The following is a 24111-nucleotide window of genomic DNA, read 5'->3' on the forward strand; positions in this document are numbered from 1 at the left end:
TAGGCAACTTTGTGGTTCTTCTGTGAGGTCCAAATGTTCCAGGGGCAAAGTTGGTGGGGAATTGGCAGGCAGCGATTCTGTGGAGCGTGGCTGGGCAACTGCAGAGCGAGTGATCCTTGAGGCATTCTGTCAAGGTAAGCTTGGGTGAGAACGCCCAGTTAGACCAAGGCTTCAGTGAGGAAAAACCTGGACAGGAGATTTGAAAGTCGACCTAGAAGTTTCTCTAAGAGCCCTTCAGGTGGCTTTGTTCTACTGGTCATGAGGTTGTCCAACAGCTCCTTACAAAGCTCCGTCAGCCTGAGTAGATTATCGGCAGGTGTGAAAGCAGCAGCAGGTGAGCTGCATGAATCATCAAGGAGCCCCAGCGGTAAGACCTCACAAACACACACAGCACAAACACAAGACAGACAGAGAATCATAATCCCCTTAGCTTAAAGAAACAAATAGGAGGGGTATCAAAGAATGAGCCAAATATGGAGCACATATCTGCAAAGGTGACAAAAATATCACAGTGAAAAAAAAAGTAAAACTTATTTGCTTGTTAGCTGGATTTTAGTTTGGGAAGTTAGGGTAAGGTTTAATACCCTGTCTTTTCAGGATTTTGTACCTAACACCTGCTAATTTTCAGGTTTGTTTATGTACTTTGCCCCAATTGTTAAGTCTGGTCATAAAGTTTTTTGTTTTGGTTTAATTGCTTATGTATGATCAGCAGTCCAGTGGCATTAATCTCTCCCAAGAAGACATCATTTGCCTGTACAGTTTGTGGAACATGCAGCAGACTATTATAATATGCATCACCTTTCCTGGGCAAAGTAGATGCGTTCCTGCAAAGCTTCAACAGAACGACGGTGTGTTGCCATAAAGTGATGGTGCGCTAGAGTTATTTAATAATCCTGTGTTATCGAGCTTACATCTACTTTTCAAACGTGTTCAGCATCTATCAATCTAGTTCAAGTTCAATAAACCACATTGTGGGGGATAAGTCATTATATTTGTATATTCCCCCAATATTGTAGATGTTCTTGAAGGCAGATATGCTAAATTTATTGTGCATGCCAAAGAGGCCGCGTTTCATTGGCTGACGCCCATTCCATTTTTAGAGCGGCTACCACGTGCGTGGCCATCGCACAAACACACGCTTCTCGTTAGCTAAATACAGCATAATGGCAGTAATGATACAACTTCTACACCTTGAAGCCTGTCTGCTGCACAGTCTTACATTAGCTAAACAGATCAATATCCAATGTCTACTGTATCTGACATACACTAAAGATTTTATTTTAGCAGAAAAGGCTTTGGACTAAACTGTTACTCGTGTTAGCTACTCTACCACCAAGTACAGTGTACAGTGTATATTTGTATCACTCAAACATTTGCCAACAAACCACAGGAATCACCCACTGATTTCAAAAGTAACCTACAAAACGATGAATGCCCGACTTATCCAGCCTTGTAAGAACAATAGGCATCAGCGATCTTGTCCACAGCTATATTGATGTAGAGGGTGTGTGGATCTATCGTTTTCCTCATGGAGTGAAAGCATTTTGCTGTGACGTGCACAATGTTGGAGGCATCGCGTGGCTTAAACACCTTGATCTCATCCAATATGCAATAATCTAGTCAGAAATACACTGCAGAGAATCAGTCAAAGTGGAAGACGCCATGTTTACATAGAAACAACGCGCCACAAGGCTTTGTTTGTGAGACTTGTGGCCACATGGGATTTTCTAGGTCAGTTGTGGGCGGAGCTTGGTAAGGTCCATTTTGCTACGCAAGTTTGTATGTTGTTTGTAGATCAGGTTTGCCCATGATATCACATTTCCACCTGCTTTTATTTGCGTAAACTTTAGACCATCAGATCCTAGGTGGTCTAAAGTTACCATCAAATCGTAGAAGTTCAGAGATCTTAAATACATTCAAACCTCTTCATTCAAGCTACTAACAGAGTAACTCCAGTTACAGATTTAGGCCACATGGTGACAAGATAACTGATGGATGAGGTGGTTTTATCCCTCTGTCACATCACTTGAGGACATTCCCCAGTTACTAATTGGTAAGAGAACAGGCAACAAGGGGAGATGCTCCCTCATCCCCCTCCCATGAATTCCGTCGTTCTTCTCCAGTTCCCAGTCATTTAACTAATCTTGTTTTATCCCCTTGTCGACAGACACAGGACTCTAGCAGTAAAATGGAGTGCAGTGGAGATAACGTGCAAGGCAGGGCCACTGTAATTTAATGGGAACAGATGTTTCCCCTGCTAGAGTGACAGCAGATTCTTCTCCGGCTCCCTGAAGGGAGGAGCAGACACATTACAGATGGTTGTTGTGCCTCTGGTCATCATTACTCAGGCCCAGGTTTAGACCAGGCTCCAGTTGGGCTCGAGATTGGAGAGCAGTGATGTACAGAGGAGGAATGGCTTTAAAGACCATTGGATTAAAGCTGCCAGTGCAGAGCCATGATATCCAAAAGAAACAAGACAGTGGTTTGTAAATACACTGCCCATGCAGGTGTCCTTGTATCTATGAAGCCATTTTCAGATTTTACACAGTATGTGTGCATGTGGGTTTTCTGCTAGTTCAGCATAGAGGCATGAGTGGGCATTTGACAGTCTGCAATATTAGAAAATAGCCTTCAAAAACATGATCAGCCTGGACAGTGCTCGACAAACAAAGGGAGCATTACAAAGCATTAATGCTCTCCCACGGAGAGAGGGGGAGAGAGAGAGAAGTGACTGAAATGCATTCCTCTGGAATTTTTCTCTCTCTCTCTGTCTCTGAACACTCGATGAATCCCTCTCTGTAACCTCCTCAGATTGAATTCTTCCCTCTCGTGTCATGGAGAAATGAGAACACATTTCATCAGGGCTTTGCTTTTGCAGCATGCTTGTAAATGGACATGCTGGTTGTGCATCAACTTCACATTCGCTTCTCAAGGTCATATCTCTGTCATTCATAATCCTTTTCACCATGTTAGGAAGAGTATAGTTTAAATCAAATCATTTTCACGTACTTAATGCTTTATGAGCACTAAAAAGTTATGCACTTGCTTATTGGAAAAACCTTGATAGCGAATTAGACGCAATTGGCATGCAATTATGGAAAAGATGTAGGGATTTTATTTATTTTTTTGTTAGACCTGCTTTTTAAATCAGGACATGTATAGTCCTGTGAAAAAGTATTTGTCCCTTCACAGATTTTTTTGCTTGCTTCACTTACAACTTTTATATAATCAGATAAAATCATATGAAATCATATCTAAAATAACAAAGTGGGACACATAGCATCTAAGAGATTTGGGGGAGCTTGGGGAAGTTCTTTATTGTTACAAGTTTTTTTTTTTTAGAATAATTGCTTCTCCCTGTGATTTACTGGAGTCCCACAACCTTAGAAATAGATTTGTTACCTTTCCCAGACAGATTTCAGATACATATATGTTTTTTTTTTATTAGGAGGCATAACATTTTTCACAACACATTAAACCTACCAGTAACTATTACTCTATAAGTTCCATGGCCCCTATACCATTTCCACCTGCACATAATTGATTTGCTTTTTCATGCATCCTAGAGTTACTATACACAGATATTTCCCTGAGATTGCACATCCTAGGAGAGCTTCTGAAATATAACGCATTGAAGCAAACAATTTTGGCTATAATTCCCCGTGGTTCTCTCCAATCCAGCGTCTAAACAGAAAATTTTATGATACAATCTAACTCATGTGCTTTGAACTGAGATTGGCCATTTTCATGGTGTAGCTTGTAAAAGCTGTGTTGTGTCTGAAATCTCCCATGTGTGTATTTTGTTCTCTCACTATAAAGAGAGCAGAAAGTAGGGGATATTTGTGCCACTCCACATGATGTTCTTGTGTTATAGGGCTCTGCATTATTATGAAAATATTCTTACCTTTTTTTTTGTGGCAGTTGTACAAAATCCTTTTGGTAGTGTGTCTATATCCAGTCGGTTAAAATTGCATTTATAGGTTGAGGAATATCGGAGAAAAAATAATGGACTGATCCAACTAGGGAAGTGAAAATGAATGGTATGCTAATGCAATTGCTATTCTATCGCTTTAATCACACACTTTGGTATATTTTTATACCAAAGTGTATAAAATCATGGTGGGGTTTAACTTGACTATATAGATTTTAAGTTGGTGCTTTCTCAGTGTTTAAAATAAGTTCATATTTATTTAGAAACAACAATACTAATGTTTCAATTCAGGAAGAGTTCAGAAATCAATATTTGGAATCACCATCAGCTTTTCAATGGGGTTCAGTACAGTGGGCTCTTATATTTTGTCCAAAGCTGTATTTTCATTTCACTGGATATTAAATTGGGTCACATTTCAGCATCGAAATGATGGACTTTCACCAACAACAGACAAATCTGATGTCAAAAAGCAACCCTACCATGAATGCTAAGTGTCTTCCAGCTTTAAACTTCCCACTAGGCGCAGGTGTAATTCTTATGCATATTAAATGCAAACTCACTGCATGTTTCCGGGAAAGAAAATCTGTCATATCCGTAAGAGGGTGTGCCAATTGGAAAGGTCACAACTGTCTATCGAGAACAAATGAGGCCGGTAATCGGTTTTCCTGCCAGCGTTCTACAGGCACATAAAGGACCAGGTGCTTGTCTGAATCTTGATGATCCCCTTCTAAGTGAAATCACCGACGCACATCCAGCTCAATTAAGCACCGCTATCGTGAGGGGGGAGAGCACTGATCACACTCTGTGCTAGACGGCGAGGAAACTCGCAGTATGCAACGAGCATCACGAGGTTAAGTTAAATTACTGGTTATGATTGGGTGTAATGTGACAGACGGCTCAGGGAGGAATCGTGGAGTTCAGAGAAATCTTTTGGAATAATTAATTCGCCCAGGAGATCCAGCATCCGAAGTGTGACCGACACCGGCCGCTCTGCGGTGGTGACCTAGGAGTTGCCAAAACAGTACATGCTGTTCCACCTCAAGGTCATGTGTTGCAACGAATGAGGAGAATGACTGGGGCTAATAGACAGAGCTCAAGTTTAATGAAGAGTCCTGATGAGGAGGCAGATTGGTCCCCACCGACAGATCAGCTGCTGCCATTTCCATTTTCATGGGCACAGAGATGCTTCGCCAGAGGAGTGTCACAACTGACTGCTGATCCCTGTGGACTAAATCAGCCTTTGTACATACAGCGTGGCTGTGTGTGTCTTTTCCTTTTTTTTTTAAATCATGTCAGCCAAGGCTGATCCATTTCAGATACAGTGCAGAGTTCTTTGATCCTCCGCCAGCATTCACATTCCATCTATGTCCAGAATTCACATCATGTGGCGCATTCAGCAACACAATGTGCTGGCAGTGGATTTCAGACCGCAAGTTAGGCAGCTTTACACACTCATGTATGCTGCACTGAAAGAGTGATCAAAAAGCTGTTGGAGCTTCCATTTCAGATCAAGGAAAGGACTTTCTCAGCTCACATTCTCAGAGCAGCTGAGAATGTGAGCTGGTTCCAGTCCACGAGCCATAATCATTTTCTTATCAGTGGCTTCTGCGGGTCAGAGCCCTACAAAGGAATAACCCCTAAAGAGAAAGAGGAGAAATGAAAGGCAAAGAAGCGTGTGGCTTTCACTCTATAGCCAGTTGTCTTTGAGCTCACTCTTACAGTTGTTTATTGACACCAGCGCTGATTTCCACCTAAAAAGCGTTCCTCATGTTAACTCTGCGAAGGTTAATGGGAGGATAAAGCCTTTTGTCATAAAGCGACACAGAAGCACCTTCTCTCTTGGGCTGGCACGGGAGCCAACAGGCACGGCAGAGGGATAAAAAAAAATATCACTGCCAGCGGTCACTGCTGAACAACTTGTCATCGTGGCCTATTTTAGAATAATACCCCCCAACACCAAGTTGTGGATGTTTTGAGTTCACTGGCACAGTGTAGTAGGTTGAGTTAATTTTGCTTCTGAATGTCGATGTTTATTTTTTTTTTAATCATCTTTGTACACTTCGAATCCACAATGTAGAAAAAAAACAGTGACATCCATCCATTTTCTGTTCACCCTTGTCCCTAATGGGGTCGGGAGGGTTGCTGGTGCCCATCTCCAGCTACGTTCCGGGCGAGAGGCGGGGTACACCCTGGACAGGTCGCCAGTCTGTCGCAGGGCAACACAGAGACATACAGGACAAACAACCATGCACACACACACTCACACCTAGGGAGAATTTAGATAGACCAATTGACCTGACAGTCATGTTTTTGGACTATGGGAGGAAGCCGGAGTACCCGGAGAGAACCCACGCATGCACAGGGAGAACATGCAAACTCCATGCAGAAAGACCCCGGCCGGGAATCGAACCCAGGACCTTCTTGCTGCAAGGCAACAGTGCTACCAACTGCGCCACTGTGCAGCCCAAAAAAAACAGTGACATTAGAATCAAATACCTGTGGTGAGAAGAATTCCCTTTCCTTGAAAGGATGTAAAAGGGAGTGATGAAGGTCAGTTCATGGTGTTTTTCAGGACAGAAATCTATTTGACATGCAGGTTGAAAAAAAGAAGAAAAAAAAAATCCTCCCAAAAGGTCTTCTGAGCCTTGAGGAAGTGAGCATACCTGCAGCAATGCGCCTCACTTTCAATGCGCAAACTGACCTTAACAGTACGCCTCTGTGCAGTGTCACTTTAAAAGCACAAAATGTTAATGTAAACAAAGAAACACAAAGAACAAAGCTGTCCGGTACAGTAATATTACATGCATGAATGTGAGCTGAATTGTAAATGTTGTTTCTATGAAAACAAAAACCACGTGATTTCACTAAAATGGGTTTGATTTAAATACGGATTTACTCTAAAATACTTAAAGTCTTAGATAGAGAAGACAACGGGTCATTGTTGCACAGAAATATACATAAATCTTTTTGAATTGCTAAACAGAGATTAGCATGTGCACAGACTGCAGCTGCATTTTCAGAGCAACACTGCCCTCAGCTGACATATAGTGTTACCCAGAGGTACCATGAGATGAGGATACAGCTTGAAAGAAGAGTTTGATTCACAAAAATAAAAGTTGTTATTCATTCTCCCTTTAGTCCAATCCCCCCTACTTCCTACCTTGCTCAAACACAGAAGTTATATTTATACACAAACAAAAGTTCCTAAAATATTTCATAAAAATACCTGTTCTAAATACGTTTTCTTTTTTAGCATATAAGGAAAAACGAAACATGCATTTAAAAAGCACTTTTGATCCTTCTTTCTTTAATGCTTCTATCAAATTCAAGACATTCCAGTTCTCCAAAACTACCTAATCAGTTTCAATCACTCTTTCTTTATTCCTAAGCACTTTTCAAACACACTTAGGGCACCAAACAGTGCTTTGCATATTGTTTCCCTCTACTTTATCTGGTTTCTCTGGCTGTAAAGGGTTTATTATGTTCATTATATTGACAGACTGCGAGAAAATCAGCAATAATGACCCTCTTTGCAGACCCGACTGATTCAGCCTCTCAAGCATGATGTCCTGTATGTTTCCTGACCTTCTAATACTAAAAGAGCCAGCACACATCTTCTTCACAGATCTTTAGTGCAAGTGAAGGTACAAAGGAGAAGTGAAGAGGGTAACAGATGTATATTTGTTGGTAGGTGCTACTGGTTGTCCTTTCGTGTAAGTGTCAGGTTCAGAATCAGACCTATACACCAACTTTGTGCACACAAACAAGGAAGTTGACGTCGGATCTGCTTTGCTCTCAGTTAAGATATTTAAAATATAAATATATAAAAATGGAAAATTAATAAATAAAATAAAACTTGTCACACAGATTGGTCATTGTCATTAGTGATGATCTGCAGGTCTCTAAACTGATGCAGGGTTATTTAATGAGAACACTGTTCTAGCTGATACCGAGTGATAACAACTGTACCACCATGCAGCCTTGCTCTGGTTACAGTAATAATAAAATATAAGGTCAAACTAAAACTGCAATTAACTTACAGATGTAAAGAACATCAAATAAGATTACATTTGGAATAAGCTATCTAAATTATCTGAATGCAGATTAATTTTTTCAAAAATAAGTTTTTTCTACTGCCCTATCTGCAGGATGTTTCTCTATAGATGAGCACTGTAATAAGAAAATGGTACCTCATCATTAAAATGTGTAAAATACTTTATACTATGTACTTTTTCTTTGGTTGTTGCTTAAATAATTGGAAGTGGGGAAAAAACAGATGATTTGCAAAGATCCATTAGCTAAAAACTTGGCATATCAGTTGTTTTATTAACAAAATTAAGGAAACAAGACAAGTTGAACATAAGCAAATTCTTATCCACCATCTAATACAATCAGGAAAGCATCTGACTGAGAACAACTTCAGTTGGCCAAAATCAGCAAGAGTGTTTCTGATTACAAACACAGACAATGCAGCACCGTCACTGGGAACGGAATTTTCAGATCCTGAATATTAACTTCATTGAAGCTGTGTGGGATTTTTTTTATGACAGATAACTAAACAAAAACCTGCCAACATGATAAGAAAAAGCATCGGATGTCTTTTGGGATGCCTGAAAATCATATACTGAGGCTACTTAAAGAAATTAAATGAAAGCCTGCCAACAAAAGTTTCTAGTGCACTTTAGAAATAAAAACAGGTTGCATTTTAATTCAACCTCATAGAGAAGAGATGACTGCTGTTTTTGTATGAAGCTCAAAACTTTATATAAAAAAACAATGCAGAAAAGTTCTTTAAAATGCCAATATGCTTGGATCAGCTTTAAAAATATTTTTAAAGGTTAAGAAAATTATTTTTAGAAAATGTGTCAGTATCCTCTTTATGAAACAACAATAAAAAAAATATCTTTCCCTCAGAGATATGAGTATATTTCTTGTTTATGTTCTGGTCTTTAAACTTGAACATCTTTTTCTATTTGATAATTTATTCCTTTTTTGTTCCATCTTTTTAAGTAATGTTCAGTTCTAGTCAGAACTTTGACTCTTCTCATCACAGACATTAACATATTTTTGCCCTTTTTGAAAGTGGAAAAAATAATGCAAAACTATGTTATCTCTGGCTTTTTCTCTTACCCGCACCGTCGAAATTATACAACGCATACAGCCTCAAATTTGTACACACAACCCCACAAATAAAAGGTCCTTCTGCCTGTGGCAAGACATAAATTCTGGGAGGATAGTTGACTTCTCTTCTAATCACAAATGGTTGGGGTCATTTAAACTGTTTGGGTTCTTGTTGTGGACTTATCTTTTAGGCATAGTCTGCAAATGTATAGCAGGTTATCCCAAAAATATATTATATAAAATTAGCCCGATTTATTCATTACAAAATCAGATCTGACATGTGTTCGAGATCGTTATCATGGTGAAACCCCCAATTGTGATCAAGTTTCAAAATTCTCTCCGCGTTATGCTACCACTACCACCATACTTTCCAGTTGAAAGCTTAAGCTTGACTTTTTCTAACATTTCTTTTTTTAATTGCGGCTAACCAGCTTATCCTTCATCTTGCCTGATCATAAAATCTTTCTCCAGAAGATGTTTGGTTCGTTTGCATGGATAACTGCAAATAGCTACAGATACAAGGGAAAGGTATACACTTTGCATCAGGCCCTTCCTTCTTGGTAACAAAAAACTTCTCAAGGGCTCGACATTAGTGAGGTGGGTTGGGTTTCACCCCAGGTGGCAGTAACTGTTGCCTGTTGCTGTTGTTCACGAAAGCTTCCTGCACTCAGAGTGAACCCAACACATCAGATGCAATAGTGACTGCATGAAAATGTCAAAATTCACACGTAAAACATGAAGACAGAACCCTATGTAAAACTTTTTAAACAGTTTATCAATAAAACTTTATTTGGGGATTAGTTGCATTTTAATCTTCCTTCTGTTGCATTCCTAGCCCACGTATTCACGTTCGTGTTTATCTGCTCAAAATGCAACACTCTCAAATTGCACCCGTCACATAGCTGTAAGAGGAAAACGGTTTTTATCTGTTTTTAAGTTTGTAAGTACAGAATTAGAGTAAATTCATAAGAAATTAAGATATGTGTACCCATTTTGTGTTTAAAATTTACAAAAGTCATATCTTGTATGAGTGTTCCAGACCAAAAAAGTACATAAAACCCCAAATTACCATAAAATGCATACCCATAATGAGTGTGTTTAGCTATTCAGTGGAGCTGTATTATTCAAAATTGAGCTTTTGGAAATGTAATTATCTTGGATTCTATGAAAACACAAATTTTTATTTCAATGTCAGTAAAAAGGCAAACAAAAACAACAAGAAAAAAGGAACAGCATATTAATACATTACACAATACACATTTGTAAAGAGTAATTGTCTTTGTGTCTGTATTTATACGTAAATCTAGTTGTTTTGCAGGAGGGTTTGGTTCATCTGAAAACAACCTATTTCTGCAGTCACCACAAGAGGTCAGCAAAGCTGTATGTTTATACAAATTGTGTTTTTATGTCATCAGGCCACAGGGGATTATCTTGTATGCTCTGGAGCATATTTGTTTATAATTTTCCAGCTGTCACAAACCACCCTCACAATATTTATCAGTTTCTACAAAGCTGAAACATGCCTTCAGGGCCTCTTAGTGTAAAAAAACTGAGCAGGAGTTTTTGTTCCGCAGATGCCCTTTAACAAAATTGCCCAGGAGTGTTCCTTATGAGATCATATTTCAAATCTGTGAGTTTCATGTAAAGGCCACTTCGTCTGCAGCAGTCTGTTTGATACTCAGGGAATGTGATTGTGAAAATTATCTAAAAAACAGTGTAATTAGGACACACACACAAAACAAAGGCTTGCAAAATTATTTGAAGACCTTGAACTACAATACAGTGTGCCACGTTCCAACCTCAAACTTTAAAACTTTGTACAGGGAATCTATGTTTTAGATCAACAGGACGTATTGCTCAACTGTGAAGCAAAGAAAGGACATGAAAAGGTTTTCACAAATAGCAACTTTAAATATGTGTTGTGCATTTTTATTCAGCCTCTTTTTATCTTGGTAAACTTAAATCCAGTATAACAAACTGGCTTCAGAAGTTACCTAATTAGTAAATATAGTCCACTTCAGTTGTTCAGTGAAGGTCAGCGGTTTGTTGGATAACATTGTAGAACAAATAACATCATGAAGACAAAGGAACACACCAGACAGGTCAGTGATGATGTGGAGATGATTAAAGCAATGTTATGCTATAGTACAATATCCCATGCTGCTCAGTCCAACATCTGACAGTGGAAAGCTTATGACTCATGGTTGTCAACCCAGAAAGAACTAATCACAGGTGTAATTCTTGAGAAGTTGCAGATATCCTAAGCTGAGATGTAGCAGACCTTTGAATGGCCATTAGTAGTTATGCCCTCTACAAAGCTGGCCTTTATGAAATGGTAGCTAGAAAAAGTCCCATTTGCAGTTTATCACAAGACATGTAGAGGATAGGATGGTTTAGAAAAAGCATTATTTTGTTTATCATGGCTCAATAAATAAAACAAATAAAATAAAAAATTTGAGAAGTTTGTCTCTGTGATGGAAAATCCATGGTCACAGACTCCTTCCAACGAATCAAAACAAGACTGAGCCATATTGCAAAAAATAAAAAAAAATACATGCACCCTACCATCCACTTCTGGCACACACACACACACAACTCTAACAGGTTTTTACACACAGAGAATTACAGAAATTCAGAAAAAAAAGTTATCAGGCACCATAACTATTAATGTTCTTGAACGTACAGTAGCTCAACCAGCATTAGATGACATGGAGGTTTAAAGAAAATTACTAAATAGATAATTTAAGAAAAAAAAGCCAGAATGACCTATTATTATTATTATTATTATTATTATTATTATTATTATTATTATCACTACTACTACTACTTTTTGAACTAATATAACATTACAAAATGTTATAAAAAATGATAGTATTTTTTATTTATTATTAGTAGTATTACTTTTATAAAATGATAACTTGGAAAAGTGAAGCTGTAGTCTTTTTAAAGAAGCTCTGCTTGTTCACTCCTCCAGCATCATATGACATGAACAAGCGCACATCAGTCCCCTACGCGTCACTGCAGGAATGTTACAACTTGAAACCTTTCTTTGTATTGAACAAACGTCATACTAAAATACCAACTGTAATAAAAAAATAAGAACTACCAACAGAAAAGATGGGGGAGTAAAACAGATTGCGCGTTTTTTTCCTGTATTAGTTTGCCCTTTATTGTCCACTGATGCAGGAATGTGAAGGATGCTCTGCGTCCACCTGATACTGCTCTGCGCCCGGGGGAGGGTCTCTCCAGTCTCCGCTCTGCCATAACTCGGCCGAGCTCTGGCAGGCGGCACGCATCCTTAGAGAGATGTACTGGAAACATGATCACTAAGGGAGCCTAAACGCATTCCTCGGCTCCGGTCAGACGATTCGACATCTTCATGTGCGCAGCGCTATTCTCCAAAGACCAGACGAGCGAGGAGAGGAGAGGAAAAGAGAGGAGACGGGGCGTCGGGCACAACAACAAGCGGGAGCCGACATCATCAGCCGCTGCAGCGTGAGCGACGAGGTCATCATAAAGCTACGGTAAGATGCGGACAAACCCAGCTGCTTTCAGTGTGAGGCTTAACCCTAAACACCGACCATTTTCTGTCTATGAGCTGTGACTCTCCCTTTTTATTAAACCGCTCGGTTCGCTCAAACTACAAAAGGCTTTAGTAAACGCATGCAGTTCACGGAGGATTGGACATTTATTCCATCTAAGCCGTCATTCACACATGTACATTGTCAACATAAGCTGTACAGAATATGGGTTAGTGGAGCAAATCTATGCGCCCAGTGACCACCAGGACACGATATGTGCTGTATAAGGTTAAACTGAGTGCATTCATGTAACGATTTGATTTTTTTTTTTAAATGTATTGTGATCATATAGCTTAAAATAGTAATAATAATAAATCTTTGGACACCAAAAAAAGGAAACAGTAGTGTTATTGAGGAGAAAAAAACGAATGAAGGACAATATAGTACAGTATAGGCCTGTGTGCTCTACTTATAGTGGATGCTGCAGCTAATAGCCTGCTTCTAATGGCAGCAAAGAAAAGCAAATGTGTCAGTTTGATGCAAGGCATGCTGGTTGCAGAGCTGTGAAACAGTAATTGTGCCTTTAGACATTACTTCTGCTTTTGTTTGATTGTTACACTTACGTGTTTTGACTCACCAACCAATTTTCAATATAAAAGACAAAGATTACCTGACGGACACTGTAAATACAAAAGGCAGTACATGTTTTAGGTCTCTAATCCAACCCACCTAGCTCATGCAAAATCATCAATTAACTGTGATCAATCACAGCTGGATTTTGTTTTGATAGCCCACAGGAATCAAGAAATCACATAAATAGAACCAGACTGAAAACATAAGTAGGCTTTTTAAAAATAGTGGAACCTGTTAAGGGAAGACCCACATGGATAGTAGAGTTAAACATTGCCCAGAGCAACACACTTCCTCTGTCAGCTTGCCTTCTTCCCAACTTAGCATCCTGGTGCATTATGATCCCCAACGTAGTGAATCAGTTAACCAGCCATCCATGTGACACAAAAGATAATGTTATTCTTCAGTCCACATCATCTTCTTCCAACGCTTTGTTATCTAGTTCTAATGCTTACATGCCTGTTGTTCTAATGTTAGCATGGATACCCTGACAGCTACGTAGCCTCGTATGCGACAAGAAATGACAACTGTGCATTCTTGCGCTTTTCTATCAGAACCAGCATTAACGTTTGGAGGAGTTGGGCTGTCCTGCCACTCTCCACATTCATCAGTGAGGCTTGGCAGCCCAATGACTCAGATGCCTGTCCACTGTTCCGTCCTCAGAGACCACTTTAGATAGAGATTAATTAGTGGAAAGACCTCATAAACGCTGCAGGAATGACTTTCATAAAACTAATTGAAGTCCTCTGGCTTGCCAATTTCTCTTTTGTTTCTTGATTTCCTTCCTAATCCATTACACTCTGTGTCATGATAAACACTCGTCTGCTAGTGATCATAATGTTTTGCCTTCTCTGAACCTTACGTAGTCTGTACAAAATGATCCTTGTTTTGTATCGTCATATTTAATAATAAAGTAAAACGATCATATAAATGCCATTTGTATCAATTGTAGATCTTGTTCACTGCCAAAGCCTGATTCACAATAACCTACATTTTTGCTTCATTCCTAATTAAGTGGCCTACTAAAAGCTGATGTTAATTCTCAAATTACCTCAGAATATTGGGACGGCTATAGCACAATTATACCCTTGAGGGAATTCACATGCTATAGTTAGACTCATTTTGAAAGTGACAAATTTCCCAGGAATTATATTTCGGCATCCAAAGGTGAGAAACATGGTTTGCATTGTGGCAATCATACATATTGCAGAGGAATTCTGGGAGATTTCCTCTGATGTGGAAATCCTTGATGTGGAAAACATATGACTCATTTGTCTTTGTAAGTAGGATGACTTAATTTTATGTTGACGTTATGTAAGCAAATTATGAGCGATTCAGTGTCAGTTCTTGATGTTCTCAATATTAATATAACCCAAATCTGCTGTTCTGGTCACATACAAGTACATCTAAAACAGTGGTTCCCAAAGATGTTCTGGGCTCCTCTATGGATTACAACAAAATCCTCCCCAAAAAGGAAAAAAAAAAAAAAACAACTGGACACACACATCGTTCAACCAGACATAAACCTATAGACATATTATGTTTTCAAACTTGACTGAAGTTTATTTCACACTTCAAGTTGCAATAAAACACACTACAAACCATCTTTACAGCGAAACAGTGTTGTGTAACAGTTTTTTTTTTAAATTTTTTCATTCATACATACAGCTTCCCGCTGCAATGTCATTGGCCCCACACTTTGGGAACCACTGATCTAAAAGAATATACATTGTGAAAAAGTTCAATATCTTTTGTCACTTCTTTTGGAAAGTTGAATGTATACTTTGTAGCTTTATTGCACATAGAGTGAAATATTTAAAGCTTAGTGATGACAAAAAATTCAAACTCAAAAATGTATGTTTCACAAAATATAAATAATACATAAGATCACTTAAAAATATATACATATTGTGAATTGGTTTCTTAAAGGTATGTTGAGTTTTCTGCAGCTTATTCTTGGTTGGGCTTCCTTGTGTACAAATTACAGCTTCAGTGCAACATGGAGGCCATCAGCTTATTGCACTGTTGAGGTGTAATTCAAGCCCAGATTGGTTTTATAGCAGCCTTCAAGTTATCTGTCTTGTTGTTGTGTGGTGTCTCTCGTCTTCCTCTTGACAGCCCAAATAATTTTTATGGGGATCAAGTCAGGCAAGTCTGCTGGCCAGTCGAGCAGAGTAATACCATGGTCACTGAATCAGCTTTTGGTACAGTTGGCAGTGTGGGAAGAATCCATGACCCGCTGGAAAATGAAATAAGCATCTCCATGAAGCTTGTCAGCAGTAGGAAGCATGAAGTGCCCTAAAGTTTTTCTGGTAGTTAGCTGCTCTGTACTTCAAGCATGGCACCAATCGTGACAGTGAAAACCTCAAACTGGACGTCAAGCAGCATGACTTCTGTGCTTTCTCCACTCTTCCCTGAGACCTTAAATTCTAAATGAAATACAAATTTTACGTTCATCTGAAAACAGGACTTTTTACCATTGAGCAACAGTCCAGTTGCTTTTCTATTTAGCCCACGTAACATTCTTCTCGCATTGTCTCTTGGCCCAGGCGTAACACATTTTGCAGCCCACGTGGAGGACCTACAGTAGGTAACATTAGGTAACAGTGTTACCTAATGTTAGTCAAAAAAAAAATAAGTTGGAATCTTAATTTTCATTTACATTTCTGCTAAAAAACAAAACAAAACAAAAAGGAGACAATGAAAGTGTATGCATTTGCGCAAAAATGCATGATTACTTTTAAAAAAGTGAGTTTTTGTAGTGGATATGTATTTATCCAGCAAATTATGGATATGTATTTTAAGACACAACTGCAACCCTGCTCATGTGTGGTTTTGCAAGTATGCTTGTGGTGAAACTCTGCTCTTACTGAGAAGAGCAAGTGTCTGCGTCGTCATTCTGTGGTCTGTCAAGCAAAAGAGGCAATCGCTTAAATAATCAACACCCATAGCAACGACACAGAAAAACAAGCTGTTATTTTTATACATTTTTCAAAAATATTGTCTGTAACACGACCATCACAGTAGATTTCTTTGTATACTGCGGGGGCTTGATTTTGTATTCATTTTTGCACCTAGCTCCATTGTGGTGAATCCGAGGAAAGAAGCTTACTCCTTTATCCTTGGCTGAGCTGCAGCTGAACAAGTGAGGCTGTAATTGCAATGATTATCATCTCATGTCCCCGGTTTCACCTATTGTGTCCCAGAAGTGTCATTTTCAGAGTCCTCAAACTGGAGGCTGGATATTACTTTCCTCATCCTCCTGGCTCGTGTGGATAAAACTGAATTTTCTTGGCTATTTCCCACGACGGGATGGCTGCTTATTATGAAGTGCAGGTGTTCGAGGCTCTGGTCCTACCCACACACTGAGTGCTGTGCACTGTTAAGTCGAGGTTTAGATTTTGCGTCGGCGGAAAGTTACACAATGTAAGAAACAATTGTATCTTTGTGTGTTCAGTTAGTTTGACAGCAGGGAACATCACAGGTGGACTCCAACTGACTCATATAACTTGAATTTGTGTTTAAGATAAAACATTTTTTAAAGGGCATACATCATAATTCACACCACCTTATAAGGAAATAGCAATTAGTTTTCCATTGTAAAAGGGGACCTATTATGCAAAATTGTTTTTTTGCACATTTTTGCTTTTCCATTTAAGTCTTTACTGCTTTTAGAAGCAGTTGGGTGAAATATGAGATTGATGTTTGTGCAAAAAATGCAATGAACATGATTTGTATATCCCACAGACCTGTTTTAACCTGTTCAAGGAAGCATAATATGTCTTCTTTTTAGGAAATTGTGTTAATATTTGTGTTTTGAGCTGGCAGAAAAGAATGATAGCTATGGTAAACAACAACTCATAGACTCACTGCTGTCTCTTTTGGGAGTTTTGGATGACGACGGCACTCAAATACAGCTTCGATGACCTCCATGTTGTTTTTTTTAATCATTTTTAGTCAGCACAGAGCAGACAGGAAGTAGCTGTTCCTATAATAAATAATAATAGAACATTATGAACAAGGCTTCCGTTTTGACTAAATTTGTAGAACTAAAGAACTGAATGACCAAAGGCAAGTAGAATACTGTATTAAGTATTATTTATCATTTCTTTTAATCATACCACTGGTCAGGTCAGACTTTTTACTACAACAATTATGAGATTGCTATAAATTTCACAAAAACTTTTCTGAAGGATTTTTATGCTTCAATGTATTGTATTTTATTGCCAGTTTTAATCAATGCTATCATCCTTATTGAAATATTTTATTAAGTAAAACTTTTCCAAACCCCTTGAGTAGCACTCTTACCCTTTTAAATAAGAGCCAAGGGCCAAATGTTGCCTGGAGTTCCACCCAGAGGCCAAATTGTGTTCAGAACCAGAAAACAGCTCTAGCATTACCCTTCTGCCCTTTTAAAAGTATAATTCATATTTGATTGACAGATTTAGTTACAGGATTTATCTTTTTGTTCCGCTTCAAAGATCAGCTGGGCTGGATGACTTTTTCACAGTATGCTTTTAACTGTAAGAGTCTTCCATGGTCTCTAGCTTTTTTATTTTTCATAATGTACATTAGAAGATGTTGAAAACCTTACATTCAGATGCTAATGTTCGTTCTGGGAGTGGTAGATGGCCTGCTGTGAGAACAGTTTGTTCAGTAACATATGAGATTAATCTTAGTATTCAACCAATCAGTGTTTGACTTTGCATTTAAAGAAACAGACTTCAGAGATTGAAAACATTTGTTTTGTACATTTCTGCAACATATGAAGCCAAAGTTTATGCTAGTCTGTGCATATGTACTCTGTATTTTATACAGGTCAGCATAAAATGTTTTCATAGTGCCTGACCAGTTGCTAGCTTGGTATGAGTGTGTTGCATTCCATGTAACCTTTTTTGACTTTTATTTGACCAATCAGAGCAGGAGGGAACCTAAAACTAGATATATTTATAAATAAACAGATAAAATTACTTCTGAACTAATCTAGTAGAATTGAATGGGAATATTAAACCCAAAAATTGAGCACATAATGCATGCAAAGTACAATGTTAATAAACATAATATTAGATACTTGACAAGATAAACAGTTACATTTCCCTGTGTTTAAACAGGCCAACAATGTTCTTGAAGTTTATAAAAAGGTTAAATACCTCAGCCATTTTAATACAGATCAAATGAAAGATGACGACGATATACTTAGACAGCGATGTAAGCTCGATATGCAGGCTAATAACCACTGACCAAAAGTTTTGCCTCTATTTGTTCAGTTATGAGTGGTTTTGTTTAAATCTTTTCACACACCTGTGTATGCTGCCCCCTGTGGCCATCTTACTTGTAGTAAGGCACAGGTTGAAATATCTGTGTATGCCTTGATCTCATTCTAGTCATTTTAAAGTTGTTTTACTTTTATGGTTTTATGTCTTAATGTTTTTCATTTTCCTTGTGTGGTTTGCATGTCTTTTTTTCTATGTATATTTTTAGAATTCAACTTGAATTCCAAAAATAGGTGTGAATAAAAATATAGATTTGTTGAATTATTTTCATTGTAGTTATCATTTTAGGTACATAGATGTCTGGATTTTTGTAGTGTCCAAAAACAGTATAATGTCTTCTGCTGTATAATATTCTGTTGTATGACATTTAAATAAAGGTTAAATAAACTTAGAAATTATTAAAAAAATGTCCTTCCAATGAAAGGTCATGTCAAAGATATTAAAAAATATGTGATATATAGGTTAAGCAAATGATTATTGTTCTCCCAACTTTATTATTACTAAATAAGAGTTTCTCAAGTGTTTAAGTTTTAAGTTCATTCTATAAATATAAAAAAAGAAAATCTGATTTCTTTCCTCCCCCACTCTTCCTTTATCATAAGCTTTTTAAAACTATATTTAATTTAAATGAATTGCTCTTTAACTTGTTATATTTGATCAGAGTCTAAAGCGAGGAAGCCATTAAGACGGAAAATTTATATTGTAACATATTTTTTTCTTTTTCATGTATTATCAAACATAATAATGACGGGCAATAAAGACCTGTTTGCTTAGTTTTTGATAAAAAGAGTGAAAAATAGAGAAAAGTACATAAGTGGAATCAATACATGACATTCTGCACATTATTACTAGTGTTTAAAATCAAGGACCTGGAGAAATTTATTTACTTTGCAAAGGCCCAGTTAACCTCTATGATCTCCTCGTGCTCTGCCTAGCTTCTTGCCCAAACGAATAAAAACAAAACTCAGATTTTGTTTCTGACAAATGAAAGCGAGCAAACACGCTTAAAGGTTTCACAAGTGTTAATAGGCACAATATTAAACTTCCAGAACAGATTTTTACTGCCTTATTCATAAAGGATCTCTTGAGCAGTATCAAGTTCAACTGGATGCTTTTAGTGGAAGGTTTCCTGCACATATTCCACTGCCAGCAGCAGCTTTTCAAAGCATTTGGGAAAAAAATCTGATCTCCGATTGGGGAAATAAGGTGCTTTTCACACCTTGTTCAGTTACTTTTTCTTTCTCACAGCTCAGGTCAGGGAAGTCATCCAGCTGAGTCTACTGACTAATTCACCTTTACTTTTTTTTCTTTTTTTTGGCTTAGCTATGTTCCAGCAGCTACAGTATCCCTTTTTACGCCATGCTGGTGCATAGTGGACAGGAAAAGAGATTAAGCCTGCTTTCTCACTATCTTTTGCAAGACTATATCTTCATTCTTCTTTTCACTAAACAGGAAAAAATGAATCATTAAATACCTTTGTTTTACAGTGGTGCCTTGCAAAAATATTCACACCATTTAAGATGTTCCTGTCCTGTTACAAGCTTCATCAGATCAACATAAAATAATGCATAAATGTGAAATGAAAGATAGTGTATGTTTTTTTTAAATGTTTTTATGAATAGTTCACCATTTTGAGTTTCATTTATTTAATTTTATAAATGGAGCTGCTTCATGAAGGTCACAAATGGTAGCAGAGAAGGTTAGTGAACAAACAGAACTAGGTTAAAAGGCAGAATGAGCTTTGAACATCTCAGTGAGTCATGGTGATGCTGTCATGTTGTGGTGAGATCTAAGGTCAGATAGGCAGTGGCCTCCAAAGTTCATGTGGCATAGAATCATAGTTTGAGATTAAACTGCATAAAGAAGTTTTGTTTTTTTGTCTATTATTGATATGCATGCATAGGCGCGCTTGTCTCAACTCTGACACAAGTAGAACTTACATGGTTTAATTAATCAAAATGAGGAGTCCCGCTTAAAACAACTCAACAACCACCTCAGAATACTACCTTAGAACATTTTTTTTTTTTAAAGTGCAGAGACAGGGATCAGTGAGGTTCTACCCCAGTGATTTTCTAGTCATACCAACAACTTGAAGCACTTTTGAGCCTCATTTACTTTGGGCCACAGTTAAAAACATGATCATGGACACATTCATACACTGACACACATAATGGTTTGCAAGTTTCCTAAGAGCAAATCGCCTACAGCGGAACCCACAGTTTTTTGATTGCAATGTGGTTCTTTCTGTTGAGTCGCCATGACCCTGCGGATCTCCACAAACGTACCCAACAGCTCTACGGCTTGACTTGCGACATCGATGTAATTTGTCATTTTAAATTCAGATATGTCAAGGGAATTCAAACCAGTTTACAAACTAACCTGCAACCATCCAAATAAATCCATAGGTATGCAAAAACATTCATAGACTGCAAAAAAACAACAACAAAAAAACAAATTGGGCCTTTTCATGTGTTGTGCCATGATAGAGGGATCGTTTGACTTTGTTTATAGGTGGTTTTGTTTTTTGTTGTAACAAGTTTGTGGATAAAATCAAAATTGTGTAATTTGTAAAAAGATTATCTAAACAAAGGCTTTGAAATTTTGGGGGTTTTATGGTTATTAATGTCATAAAGAGATTGGTTTTAGTTTTCTTGGTGGACGTGAAGAACATAGAACCCAGATGGCTTCACATCCACACCCACTCAGCCAGGTGACTGATGCTTTGTTCAGTCTGGCAGCGATTCCACCTATTTTTTTGCATTTAGTTGCATGCACGCAGCTTTATTTTTATTTATTTATTTTTTTAGATTGCTTAAAAAAACTGAGCTACAAAAAATATGTCGGATAGTTTTCCAAACTGTTTCTGTTTCATTTACACATTTCTTATTATTTTTTTCCCCCAGGTTTCCAAGAGGTCCCCTGTTGATCCGAAGCCCCAAGAACTCTGAAGAACGTTCCGGCACTGCCATTATCCTGACTCGTCTCTTCATTCATATTTTTGGTAACTTCCAGGATGTGATGAAGACTTAGGGAAAGAAAACCTCCTCAGTAAATCACAAAGACAACAGAATCACATGATTGCTATGGAGTGACGGGTCACAGCAGCTTTGAGTGGGACTGTAAGTGTCTTGTTTGTTCACCCTAATATTTACATGTATATTTTTTCCAGAAATAAACAGAATTTTATTGAAATTCAACTGATTTCTTGAGAAAGTTAAGTAATTTAAATAAGAATATATGATAATACAATAACATACGTACATATTAAGGTAGTAAATTATCTTCCCAAACACTGAAGAATTGTTCCACTAGCCACTTTGCAAACACATAATGTGTTTTGTTTTGTTTTTTTCACATAAACTCAAAGTCTGGATTGGAGGAGATATTTTCTCTCCTTTTCCTTCCAGTTTCTTCTTTGTTCACACCGCTCACTCTGCTGCTGCACTTTGCTGACATGCGAAGTGCAGCATCTCCATTGTGCTTCCTTTCACTTTTGTCCTTGGCACTTGACAGCAAAAATGCTGGCTGTGTCTTGCATCTTTCTTTTTTTTTTTTCCACACCTGATGCTTTTGCTCCTCAGATCCCGGAATACAACAGCAACATTTTTTTTCTCTCTCCTTTGGTGTTCCAAACATGCCATGTATTCAGAGAATACAAGTCTTTGAAGACATATTGATCTGGGAGAAAACTGAAGCATGTTTGGATGTGTGGATATATATTTGATATATGTTGTTATTGTTTGTCAGGAAGTGTTGATGATCCTGTTCTTACAGCTTTTTTAATATGCTGAATCTAGAATCTAGAAACCTGCAGTGGCACCCTTAGTCAGCATTGCCAGTGATTAGGACCTTATAGAGCATCTCTACATGACCTCTAAATAGTACATTGATGGGAACATTTGAATGTTTAAGAAAGACACACATTTTCTAAGATCTGTGGCGGTTTCAGTTGGAGAAGGAACAATTCAGTAACACACTTCTCTCCATGTGCTAAGAAATCCGTTAATCTGTATGTATTGGTCAGTGATATGGATCTGTATGATTTTGTTGTGTATTTGTGGGATTGTATGTGTTCCATCTTCCTGTCGACTTAGGAAGATCTTCAAATTGAATCAAAATTTGCCTAATTGTCAGGGAAAGACAATGTAAGAGTCTGTAATTTGCAGATTTTCTGACTCCCATTGGTTCCTCATTGGATGCCTTTGAAGACATTTAGTATGTTCTCAGCATCTCCATTTACATTTGAGAATAATTTGAGGAAAAAGGAATGCCAGACTGCCACATTTATATGTTGCACAGGGAAAAAGATGACCCACAAACAGCTTTAATCTGACTTTCCTACTACAATGAAGGGATTTGTGTCAAGTTTCAGTGTTTGTTTTGAGTCAGCGTTCTGTTGCATGTGACCCCGTTTTCTTGAAGCCGCTAGGAAACTTTATTGCGCAAATCACATGTCACAGCCAGTCAGAACAATATAATGATAATGCAAGAATTTTTGATTTATTATGGATGATTAATAATGAGCAGATGCTCACTGATGCTTAATTTCTATTTAATAATGATCATTCTTTACTCGTGTTTTTATTGCATAACTGACCGTATCGTTTCAAGTGGCTTTTGTTTATATCATTCAAGATGATTTATGGCTACAATGTCAAAACAATGATGTTTTAAAAGAGCCTACAGAATTCCTGTCAGTGGGAATAAACACATGATCTTGGATCACATTTATCTAAAATGTATGTGGCCAGGGTTCATGTCTTCAGAGGTAAAACACACGCTTGTTATTGGTGCTTCCATGGTGTCAATTCATGTCTATCTTGTTGCAAATGTTGAGTTAATAAACACATGGAAGCAAAACCAGGCCGGTCACTGGGAATGTTTGGATCTGACAGGCTTCCAGTATAAATCATTGAGTTTGCTACAGCAACATCTCCTGCTGTGGACACTGCACATGTTATATCCTGTCACAAAGTTATCTTTAACTCGTGACACCTTTCAGTGCAAATTGCATCAACATTAAATAAGCCATGACCCGAGAGGCTGACCCAAACGTTATGCACTGTCAGTCTTGGCATTACATTGTAGCTGAATGACAGTACAGCTTTAATGCAAGATTCAACAAATTCACTTTAGTTGTGATTGGATGGATGGATGGATGGAAAGGTGGAGAGATTCTAATGTTAAAGAAAAAAATGAATCTCATGTTTTTCACAAATGAAAAATATAAATGAAAAGTGTAGTACTGATTTCTATCCAGTTCCCTGAATATAAAATTGTATTTAACGACATTCCACCTCTACTGCAGCCAATGTATCATAACAGATATTTAATCCGATTGAGCTCTGGCCTTTAACTGGACCATTTCTGACACATTAATATACAACCATTCTGTTTTAGCTCTATGTTTAGGGTGGGTGTCTCGCTGTGGAGGATGAATCTCCATTCCAGTTTCGTCTATTGAGGCCGGAGCTTCTTACTGTTTTTGTCGTTGCTTCCTCTCTTTGCGTACACATAAGCCGAGTCATGACATCCCGCTGTAGTACAGTGGTTCATATTTTAGAACCTCATCAACACTTAAAGCTTAGTTCCTCTTTTTTCCCATAACTACCCAGAAAATTCAAGTGTCTTCATG

At 37.9% G+C, this 24111-nt stretch overlaps 1 protein-coding gene and 1 long non-coding RNA gene across 2 annotated transcripts in view; both read left to right on the plus strand.

Moving 5' to 3' along the window:
* Positions 1-1061: 1061 nt before the first annotated feature.
* Positions 1062-1605, plus strand: LOC114138372 (uncharacterized). The gene is made up of 2 exons (XR_003594205.1): positions 1062-1508; positions 1541-1605. It is a non-coding gene; the product is annotated as an uncharacterized LOC114138372 (long non-coding RNA).
* Positions 1606-12122: 10517 nt separating this feature from the next.
* The window catches only part of LOC114138424 (receptor-type tyrosine-protein phosphatase epsilon-like), a 29490-nt gene continuing 17501 nt past the window's right edge, over positions 12123-24111 (plus strand). The window contains exons 1-2 of the mRNA XM_028007668.1: positions 12123-12576; positions 21380-21595. The gene's annotated coding sequence lies outside the window, so the exon portion shown is untranslated. The remainder of the gene's footprint in view (positions 12577-21379; positions 21596-24111) is intronic.

This window comes from Xiphophorus couchianus, chromosome 22 (genome assembly GCF_001444195.1).
Source record: "Xiphophorus couchianus chromosome 22, X_couchianus-1.0, whole genome shotgun sequence".
NCBI classification, from domain to species: Eukaryota; Metazoa; Chordata; class Actinopteri; order Cyprinodontiformes; family Poeciliidae; genus Xiphophorus; species Xiphophorus couchianus.